The sequence below is a fragment of the Mus caroli genome, chromosome 12, assembly GCF_900094665.2.
Source record: "Mus caroli chromosome 12, CAROLI_EIJ_v1.1, whole genome shotgun sequence".
NCBI classification, from domain to species: Eukaryota; Metazoa; Chordata; class Mammalia; order Rodentia; family Muridae; genus Mus; species Mus caroli.
In genome coordinates this window covers 41072385-41084163 of record NC_034581.1, presented here as the reverse complement: position 1 = coordinate 41084163, position 11779 = coordinate 41072385, and the positions used below count along the sequence as shown (strand labels likewise).

The 11779-nt window shown below is 40.4% G+C and overlaps 1 non-coding gene across 1 annotated transcript; it reads right to left on the bottom strand.

Annotated features, from left to right (window-relative positions):
• Nucleotides 1-955: 955 nt before the first annotated feature.
• LOC115032876 lies at nucleotides 956-1086 on the bottom strand. Its single transcript, XR_003838532.1, has one exon. It is a non-coding gene; the product is annotated as a small nucleolar RNA SNORA17 (small nucleolar RNA).
• Nucleotides 1087-11779: the final 10693 nt, after the last annotated feature.

Here is an 11779-nt window from a genome sequence, read left to right as displayed (position 1 = left end):
CTGCTCTCCTGAATGCTGCAGCATGTGGGGGTATAGGGGCAGCTTCCTGCCTGCCACAGGTGGCAAGGGACACTGAGTGGGATATCTCTCCCTTTCCCATGTCAATAAATGGCCGACATGTGGTGGGGCCAGCTCTACCATCCTTAAGCCCTCAGGGCCAGCTCACTGGCACCCCTGCCACCAGGATCAGTTCTACTGTGATCCCAGAAGAGGGGCAGGGCCAGCTGTTCTGCTTTCATGACCTCAGAGCCAGGTCTCCCACCTTCTGCAGGTGGTAGGGGGAGGGGAAAGGAGGGTATCTCTCTCTCATCTATGCCACGTCACAGGAGATGAGTGGCAGGGCCTGATCTCCCATGCTCATACCCTCATTCCCTCAGGCAGGTTTACCTGCAACTCTTACAATGTGTGGGCCCACTTCCCCAACCCCACTACCCCAACAAGGTGGCAGCCCAAACCACAGGCATCCATATGGACTTTGGTGGTAACAGACCCCTGCTGTCGGGTCACAAACCCAAACATGAACACCCAATGGCACCACAGCCCAGGACCCCACCATGTTCCTTTGTGACATCTCTGGCTACTCACATCAGACTGTTCCTCACTATCCTCGAGTCTCCAGTTCTTCCTTTCTTCATTGTGCCCACATTGTTCTGCTTCTCTTTCTCTTCTATTTCTCCACCACTTTCTTGCTCCTCTTAGTGGTGCCTGAGGTCTCTGCATATCTGGTTTTATCTCATAGTGCAATGTTCCATCTCTGCATTATGGCACCAGGCAGGGGTCATCTCAGGCATGGTCTGCCCTGTCCCCAGGTCTGCACAGCACAGGACTGGTGGCCATATCAGGTTAGCTTCCTGTCTGGGGCCATATAGTGCCAGTCTGATGGTCATCTCAGTCTCACTCTTCACTTGGCCCATCTGCTGGACTGGTAGTTGTCCCAGGCTCGCTTTTTACAGAGAGTATTGGGCTACTAACCATTCTGTGTTCACAGATCAGAACACTGAGCATAAACATGGCATCTCTTGTCTCTGCCACCTACTAATGCACAGGTGACACAGCAGGCAAATCCCCAAAGCCTCTAAGGGCAGGAGATTCACATCTTTTTTTAGAAAACAAAACACATTTAAATGTATTTAATTTCCTGGTCCTAGCTAACCTTGATTTAGGGCATAGATTATCTCCTTCTGCCTCTAAATTTAAACAACTTTTAACATTCTTCCTTCAGCTCTATTTCTTCCTAATAATGTTTCTTGGGATATCACCCAATACAATTTGAATGGTCACCACTAATGCATAACTTCCTAATGGACATCTATCTGTGTCTCCTATTTATAACTTGTAACCTCTAAAATGCAAAGACCTTTCATCTAAGCCAGGTAATAAGCCAGCTTCCTAAGTCCAGCAGGTCATATCTTCCTACACCGTCTCTTTATCCATTTATACTGTGATCTCAGCTATTTGGAGCTAATGATTATTTCAATCCTGGGCTACACACAAATATAATGTATCTTTTTCTGGATTTTCTGAGATTGGACTTCAAGGAATCTTTTCACTCAACTACCTTCTTGTAAAGTGTGTGTGTGTGTGTGTGTGTGTGTGTGTGTGTGTGTGTGTGTGTGTGTGTGTTGCTTTTATTGTGGTAATCAAACCTAGGACCTTATATATGTTATGCATGCACTCTACTACTGAGCTAGATTCCCTGACTATCTGCAAGCATTTTCTGAGAATACTACATCCTATTTTAAAACGGTTTGACCTATCTATGTGCTAAGTACTAAGAGAAACAAGTTAGCATTCTTTTTGCTATACCATTTTCTCCACCCTATGTCAATAGCCTAAAAATAAAACGAGCAGTTTAGTGTTTCCTTAGTGTTTGAAACCTAATTTACTGGTTAGTACCTATGATACACACACACATGACTAGTACATACTATTCTACCATGATGCCTAGCTCATGGTGCACATATATCTTCTCCCACTAGTAGGAAGGTGGAGTCAGGCATGGTGGAGTATGAACATATCCCTAGCACTGGCTGGAAGTGAACTCTGTGCTCAGTGAGAGACCATATCTCAAAAATGAAAGTAGAGAGGGATAAAGACACCTGTGATGTTTATCTCAGCTCTCCACACATAATGAGTGTGCACACACACACGTACACACACACTATATGCACATACTCACATACATAAAATAAAACACACACATACAACTAATAGTGTTGTCTGGTAGTTAAAAGGAAAGTCAGAGATTCAAAACTTTAAAAATATGCAGCCTGCTAACAATTGCTTTGAAGATAGAAAAGGCAATATGGCCAGGAATGCCAGGACCATAAGATAGTCTGTAGAGGTGAGAGCAGTTTCTAACCAACAGGAAACAAGGAAATTGGGACCTCAGATTTAGAGTTATAGAGATTCCACCTCCCAGAGGAGATCCTGAAGCCTGACAATCCTGTTAAGAATGAGACTCAGAGCTTATGTCCCTTGCACTTTCTGGTTAGGAATCACTCGACCCTACACCATAGTTTCAGCCATGTGATACCCTGAGAACTGGCCATGACACACTTGACTTCTGATCTACAGAATTATAAGCTAATAAATGGGTGCTGTTTTAGACTGCTAATTGAGTAGTACTTGGTGGGACTGGAGTGAAAGATTAACACAGCCGGGCGTGGTGGCACACGCCTTTAATCCCAGCACGCAGGAGGCAGAGGCAGGCGGATTTCTGAGTTCGAGGCCAGCCTAGTCTACAGCGTGAGTTCCAGGACAGCCAGGGCTACACAGAGAAACCCTGTCTCGAAAAACAAAAACCAAAAAAAAAAAAAAAAAAAAAGAAAGAAAGAAAGAAAGAAAGAAAGAAAGAAAGAAAGAAAGAGAAAAGAAGAGAAAAGAAAAGAAAAGAAAAGAAAAGAAAAGAAAAGAAAAGAAAAGAAAAGAAAAGAAAAGAAAAGAAAAGAAAAGAAAAGAAAAGAAAAGAGAAAAAATGAGGAAACCAAAGTACAGATGAAATGTGCATAAGTTCATGGCTGACCTGGCTTTACTGTATGCCAATCTTGAAATATTAACACAAAACCTGAGGTTATAGTTACTACTCTAGTTTTAGTAATGTATTCAAAAATATGTTTCACTAGAGGCACATTGGACACTTTGCAAACTTTATATGCCCCAGTACAGGGGAACGCCAGGGCCAAAAAAATGGGAATGGGTGGGTAGGGAAGTGGGGGTGGGGGAGGGTATGGGGGACTTTTGGGATAGCATTGGAAATGTAATTGAGGAAAATATGTAATAAAAAATATAAAAAAAATGTTTCACAATAAAATGCATAAACAAGATAATAAAATGCTGAATAATGAAAACAAAGTGTGACAGAGTGAAGTCACAATCAGTTTAATGACCATTCCCAAAGAGGAATGAATGGCAAATGAAAAATTCAGTGTGCCTGCAAGGAAACATATAGTAGTTTGCCTAAAACTTTTATTACCTATAACTTTCTCAGAAACAATCTATTTTTGCTTCGGACACTGATAACTGATACATAGTTACCAAATTAATGAATTGCAATGAATTAGTAAAGCAGCGTGTATAATAGATGACAGAATTACAATTCTCATAATGATGTCAATAAGTCAAATCTAGCACAATGAAAATTTGGATTTTGGTTTTGGTTTCATTTTTGAAAAAGTGTCGCACTATTTATTCACCTGATTAAGGCCTCGAACTCATAAGCCCTCTGCTTCTGCTTTCCAATGTGCTAGTGTTAAAGATGTGGCGCACATGTTTTAGTGATAGACTTAGACATTCAGCACTGGAGTCAGACTGAATTTGGATGAAGAGATTTAACATTAATTCTTACAGCAACAAAAAAGCAGAAGGCAAGTTGACCTTAAGCTTAACATTTGTCAACTATAATTATTGGAACCTTGAATAAAACTTCTGGATATATCTGAAGCAAAATGATTGAAAGCTAGTTAGTCTACACCTAGAGGAACACATTTAATGCTGTTTGGTATACTGAACTAGAGTTACAAAGGTTCACAGAGAACAAGTTAACCATGACAGGCTAGAAGATGTCCTTTCCAAGAGACTCAGTTGCGCTAAACGCTTTCTGGCAGCTCAGTTGGTTTTACTTTTCCCAACAGCTGCTCTGGTCTTTTTGCAGCTTCTCTTGTTTACTCTTGGGAGGAAGGGGCCCTACAGAGTCTACTCAATTTCAGGGACTTCCTAAAGCTATTTTGAATTATTTACTTTCTGTCTAAAGAAGCTTCCCTGAAGGATAGAATGTTTCAAGGTTGGAGGAAATGGATACAAGACAAACAAAAGAAGTTTCTTTAATTTCAGATGACCTTAGTTTCTGTCAAAGTTGAAAAAAATAAATCTGGCACAATAGTCATAAAAGCAAATCAGGAATGAGCTCCCAACTGTAATTTGGAATAAATTTTTGTTTTGTTTTGTTTTGTTTTGTTTTGTTTTTAACTCTGTGCCTGTGTGCATGCGTGCAGGCAGAGGCTAATATTGAAAGTCTTCCTCCGGGTCCCTTCTTCACTTTGTTTTGAAACAGGATCTCTCATTAATCCTAAAACTCACCATTTGACTAGACTAGCTAGCCAGCAAGTCCCTTGGATGCACCTGCCTGTACCTATTAGGGCTGAAGCTGCACGCATGCACTGTGATATCTGACTTCTTTATATCTGTGCTCTGGGGATCCTCGCTCAGGTTGCTGTACCTATACAGCAAACACTTGACCCACTAAGCCATCTATCTCCCCAGCCCCAGAAAATATTTCAAATTCTACTTTTCTTCCAACTATGTATGGTGACTAGATGATGAAATGATATCATAGTAATTATTCTTGAAGCAATATTAGATGTTCTGTACCTTTCCCATTTTCATAGTATTTTTATAAGTAATTTTTAGTGGATATTTTATTTACTTACATTTCAAATATTATCCCCTTTCTGATTTCCCCTCCGGAAAACCCCCATCCCACTCCCCTCCTCTGCTTCTCTGAGGGTGCTCCTCCACCCACTTGCCCACTCCTGCCTCACTGCTCTAGCATTCCCCTACACTGGGGCATCAAGCCTTCATAGGACCAAGGACTTTTCTTCCCATTGATGCTAGATAAGGCCACCCTCTGCTACATATGCAGCTGGAGCCATGGGTCCCTCCATGTGTACTCTCTGGTTGATGGTTTAGTCCCTGGGATCTCTGGGGGTCTGGTTGGTTGATATTGTTGTTCTTCCTATGGGGTTACAAACCCCTTCAGCTCCTGCAGTCTTTCCCCTGACTCCTCCACTGGGATCTCTGTGCTGAGTCCAGTGGGTGGCTGAAAACATCTGCATCTGTATTGGTCAGGCTCTGACAGAGCCTCTCAGTAGATAGCTATAGCAGACTCCCACCAATATTAAAATATCATTTCTGATTTCACTATCCTAAAATAAAGCCATTCAATTAAGGGTGGCTTCTACTTTACTTTTTAAAAAGATTTATAGAGATTCAAGAAGGCAAAGGAATCCCCAGACTGCTTACCTTGTGTCCCAACTTGAGTTTTGGAACTGTTTTGTAATCCCATCCATCAGCAATTGAAAATGTCTCAATTTGGCTCATACAGTATTCCTTTATTAACATTTCTTTCCTCCATGGTATCTTTGGTGCCTTTATGACCTTGTTTCTCACTCCTCTTACTAAAAGATCTACTGCTTTGTGCCTTAGTTTCTCTACTTACAAACTTAGTACTGTGGTTCATGCCACTTACAAAATTGTGTATTTTTGCTGTTCCAAGCTAAGTACTTGACCAAGGGGAGTTTTCTAAAGTATAATGTTGTGCAAATGAGAATTTAAGTTAATTAAATTCAGTGACATTAAACTAACCATAAAACTCCCAATGTGTACAAAATGACTCATTTCCAGCAAGCCCTACTTAATAACACTAAATTGTAAGGGGTTATGATTTAGTTAGCTTCTGTGCCAAACAACCTTAAGACTACAGTTTAAAGGAAATCTTTAGAAAGAAAACTGCATTGCAAAAGTGATTAGTTTTGATTATTCTTCCCAGAAAATAACTCTTAAAGTATTGGATCTTGCTCCTGTATTACAGGAAAATGGAATGAAAGAAGAAGAACAGGTATTGATATTAAGATAGGGAACCAGTCACGAGATAGATGCCTTGCTGCATGAGATGTAACTTGATCTTACCTGTTATGGATACATCAAGGTTTCAAACATGGAAACACATTTTTCATAGCAAGCTCACTTGTAGAAATTAATATTAAGGAAATTATTAATAAGGGGCTGGCAAGATGGCTCAGGGGTTAAGATCATTGCCTGCTCTTGCAGAGATCTTGAGTTCAATTCCCAACTACCACATGGTGGCTCACAACCATCTGTAATGCGATCCAATGCCTTCTTCTGGTGTGTCTGAAGACAGCTACAGTACATACATATATACATACATACATACGTACATACATACATACATGTGTGTAAGTAATAATACATCTCTTTTAAAAGGGAAATATTAATAAAGTATCAAAATATATAAACAATATGGTTCATTTTCTTCTGTTTTTCTTATTAAGACAAAGTGACCCAGATTCCTGATTCTCCTGCTATATGAGCCAAAGTTAATCAATAAGACCCCACCTGTCTAAGGCAAGGTAACCTCCTGAAATACTGAGAGTTGTGGTTCTTAGAAAATAACAAAGCCACATGGGAAATATGATGACCAAATGGTTTTGTCCTTAAAAACCTCTACAATACTTGTAGAATCCAAAATAAATTTAAGACCACCCAGCCCCTTCCCCTCTGAAGGGACTTTCAGGAACATAGTGGTCAAAATGATTAAGTCTACAGCTACCAAAACAAAATGAGCTGTTCTCAGAAAAATAACCATAACAAGATTAGCAGTTCCCAGAGAAATTTCCCTACCCCATCCCACACTGAATTCTGAGGAAAACCCACAAACTGCCCTGACCTTGCTAGAATTCCCTGTGACTTTAATAGCTGTGATGTTAATAGCTGACCCATATGTTCAAAATGTACTGCTACTTTGCTGATAACCCACCATAAGAGCAGACAAAGTGAGTCACTAGGCCAAAGGTAATGACCCTATGCAAACCAACCAATGTCTGAAAAGGTTACTTGCTACACCAATGAGAATAAGCCAGCTAGCCCTATTACCTAAATATGCCCCTTACAAGGTATAAAAAGTGTGTTCTTTGTTTGTTCTGGGTCTCTCCTCTTGCCTGTGTGCTGAGGAGGGTCCCCAATGCATTGGATCAATAAAAATCCTCTTGTAGTTTGCAGAATTGGTGGTCTCTGTGGTCTTTGTGAGTGAGGGTCTTTTGACAGACTCCAACATACTTATCTCTGTAAAAGTAACATTTCTTTCATCAGACTAAGTAATGAGATAAGAGCTTGTCTTAGTCAGGGTTTCTATTCCTGCACAAACATCATGACCAAGAAACAAGTTGGGGAAGAAAGGGTTTACTCAGCTTATACTTTCACGATGCTGTTCATCACCAAAGCAAGTCAGGACTGGAACTCAAGCAAGTTAGGCAGCAGGAGCTGATGCAAAGGCCATGGAGGGATGTTACTTATTGGCCTGCTTTCCCTGACTTTCTCAGCTTGCTTTCTTATAGAACCCAAGACTACCAGCACAGAGATGGTACCACCCACAAGGGGCCTTCCCCCCTTGATCACTAATTGAGAAAATGCCCCACAGCTGGATCTTATGGAGGCACTTTCCTAACTGAAGCTCCTTTCTCTATGATAACTCCAGCCTGTGTCAAGTTGACATACAAAACCAGGCCAGTACAAAGCTATACCCAAGTTTTACAAAAACATGGCTGCAGATGAGCCCAGAGTATTTCTATCTCTGTATCAACTATCTCTAGGCCTAGTTATAGAAGCTTCTAGCTTCTGTATAATCTAGTCTTTGGTAAGCCTGGTCCTTGAAGGTTTCAGCTTTCAGTATCTGCTAACCTAGGCCTAGAATGTTAATAAACTCACCCATCTAGCTCTTTCTGAACTCTCAGTGACTGGTCAAACTCAGCTCTTCTGGCCCAAATTTCTCTCCAAGCTGGCTGAACTGATAAAACTTCTCTGGTAAAAACCTCTTCCTTTTTCCCTGCACTGCTCTTAAGTAGTCTCTCCTGTCCTCATGACAGTTGGACATCTCCTATCTCTGATCTCTGACTCCTTCTGTCAAATCTTTCTCTGATTTGGCACTTTGTCTACCCCTCAACCAGACATCACTTCCCAACATAGCTGCTTCCTTCTACAAAACAACTTTACCTTCAATATTTTGGATTAAAGTTGTATATTAAGGGCATGACTATTCCAGACAGAGGGATTAAAAGTGTGTCTGAATTCCAGCTAGATCACACAGACCTAGAAGGTCTTTGGATGTGATCCCTTGCTGGAGTAGACATGTTGCTAGATTAAAATTCCTCTACATGTCTCAGTACCTCTCAGAGAGCCTGACCATAGTCCATCCTGGTCTGTACCTAATTAAAAGTTGCTTCAAATTTGGCTCAAAATTGTGAGACATTTTTCTCTTGCTAATCTCAAAAATTAACATTTGGAAACCTACAGTGAGATTAAAACAAAAAACAAAAACAAAAACAAAACCTCACAATGCCCTCACCCCCACACCCAGCTAGATTCTGGAGCTAGCTAGGCTCTTTACTCCAGGACTGGTAGGCTGCTCCATGGGAATGCACTTTGGAATATTAATCCAACGCTCTGAGACATGGCTTCAGATCTGTCCCTACAGTGAACAGTCATGTGGTAGAAACTTTTTTTTTTAAAGCTTCCTGTGCCATTTTCTGCCTGGTTTCTGGATTCTAGCTACGGAGTACCCAGATCTGGGGAAGGGGTGGATCTGATAAAGTCTATAAACCCTGTTCAGGCCGAAGAAAGATAACCTATTTTGGTATTGCACAAGCACACAATTGAGAGATTTTTGAACTTTATATTTTACAGAAAATTTACATTTAAAAAGTGGATATGTTTAAGAAATAGCTTTTAAAAATATTTGTTCATAAGTCTATGGGACATTTTAAAGTTTATAAGATATCTTATTATATTGCCTTTATTAATATATGATTTTGATAAATAGATAGATAAATGTTAACAAATAGGGCCACAGATATGAGCACCAAACATTAAACTCCAGAGATTGAGGCATTCCTATTTTTGATACAAGACAATGACTTAAGCATTCTGGCAAAGGGTTTAGAGCAGTGGTTATCAACTGATGGGTGGTGACCTTTTGGAAGTCAAAAGACCCCTTCATGAGGGTAGCCCAGAGTCACCTACATGTCTACTGTTTGCATTATTATTTATTTATTTTGGGTTTTTGAAACAGGGGTTCTCTGTATAGCCCTAGCTGTCCTGGAATTCACTATGTAGACCAGGCTGGGCTATAACTCAGAAATTCACCTGCCTCTGCCTCCCAGGTGCTCAGATTAAAGGCGTGCACCACAACTGCCAGGCTGTAGACTGTTTTTATGAGTTAAAAGTCTTATCATAATTCCAAAAGATCTTCAATTCAGAAATGTATTATTTTTTAAGGCTAAACTTAATAGGGATAAAGCTAGACTATCCTAATTTTATAAAAGCTATTAACTTATTGTAAACTGTTAGAGATAATTAAGACATTCAAGTAAATAGTTACCTCATAAAAGATTAAATTCTTTAATATGTTCAGAACTGTACTTGTAGTCATGCTAAATACTGATGTAATTAATTACATGAAACGGCTTTTGTTAGCCTCCCTTATACTATTTCAAGGTATAGCCTAAAGCAAGTTAAAACAAGCAAGTGTTGTTTAGTGTAGATATACTTAATAGATAATGCTCCTCAAACAAGTCAGAGATATGGTAAATATAGCATTTAAGATATTTAAGCTTGCTATTACAGAGATACCTGCTCCCAGCAGTGACCCTGCAAGATCTCCAAGAAGACAATGGATTTCAGTGCCAGTGGTTCCACCTGCATTGTGGTAATGCTAATCACTGCACATGATTGCCCCAATGCCTTGCCTGCCACTAGGACACCTCCCCAACATGGCTCAAATTGCAGACAAGCAAGACATTGAAGAGTTGATTGCCCCACTTTGTCTAGACAAATGTTCCTCTCCCAACCCCCCCCCCCCCCCCCCCCCCCCCCCCCCCCCCCGCACACCACACCATGTTCCTCCTCCACTGGAAAGCCTTTTATCTTCTAGGCCTGGCAACCCAGGACTGGTGCTGTCCTGATGTAAAACTAATGAGCCTTAATTGCCAGGGAACCCCTGCCCCACCTCCAGTGAACAATGCTGATCTGGTGATTGGTGGAAAAGCAAGAAGAATTTATTGTTCCAACATGCTGGGGTCATACCAGACCTGAAGGAGAGGTGGTGACTCCAGGCAGCTTGTTCAGTGAGTTTTTCTACAGTTTTCAGGGGTAGAATAGAGCAACAGCCACTAGGCACAATGTGATTGGCATAACAGTTTGACTTTTAAACTGATTGGTCCTTAGGGAATGAGGTAGCAAGGGGTTTCCATATCCCATAACAGTTGGCTGCCCTGAGGAATGTGTCTATGTGCTATGGGCTTCCCTCATCTGCAGGGGGCCAACTGTTGGTCTCCCTTGTGGTCTGAGGAATGTAATTAGCCTCTCGCTTCTGGAAGGGAGGGGTGCCTATGTGCTCTATGACCTTTCTCTTCCAGGAGGGGAGGAGTCTGGTGGAATTTCTCAAAGTTCCTGAGCTGTCCTCTTCATTGATACTGCTGCTCCCAACACCATGGAGATGACAGGAGCCAGAGATGACCATCTAGGTAATGTACTAGTTTCTGTCATTTTAATTGATACATAGGCCATTTGCATTATATATCCTGATAATAATTTATCCTTCTCAGATCTCTGATGGCATTGACAACTAGGCTAACTGTAGATTTACCACCTTGTCAACAGCAGGCTATTAGCTTCTTCCTCCAAGGCTGTAACCACCGTGTTATTTTATCTAAAGCCACTAGGTTCCTTGTTAAGAAAACGCAGATACGTTTATCTTGTTAACAGGCTTCATATTAAAGAATAAACAGGGTTGAGGTGTAACTGTTCACTAAAGAAACATGCCTTGCAATGACTGTTCTTAATAATAACTACTCATGTCTCTCAGAAATGAATAGATGGAAAGAAAAAGAGTTAAAGTCTATGCAAGTTATAAAGCATTAAAAATAATTTAAGGTATATGAATAATGGAAAATGCTTCAGATTTCTCTACCCCTTTTATGCTATTGTTACACTAACATTTCAAAGGTTTAGAATTTTAACATTGATCAATGTAATACTGATAAGTTGGTTGAGCACTGACTACTTACTATTCAGTCACAAGATTTTAAATTTCCTTTGGTTGTCTTCTAAATATAGACTTAAAGATACTTCTCATTGAACTAAAAACATATATCTGGTTCCCTGGACAGAGAAAAAAAATGTTCATGCTTTTTAACCCAAAGCTATATTTTTTACGAGGATTCAAAGGAATATACTCCAGCTATTTTTCAGTGTGGATTTAAATACAGATTAGTGCTACTGTATCTAGAACTTTTTTCTCCTTTTGTTAACTAAAAATTCCCAAAAGCTTTAGAGTCAAAGAAGTCATAAGACTTGGATCCATCTCTCATGGGTCAAACCAACTCCAGATTAGTACAGTTCAAGTTTCCTCACCTGTCTATTGCTGAGAATATGATCTCTTTCCCTGGTTTTGAAACCCCACCCCTTCCCCAACTACTAGGACTATGGG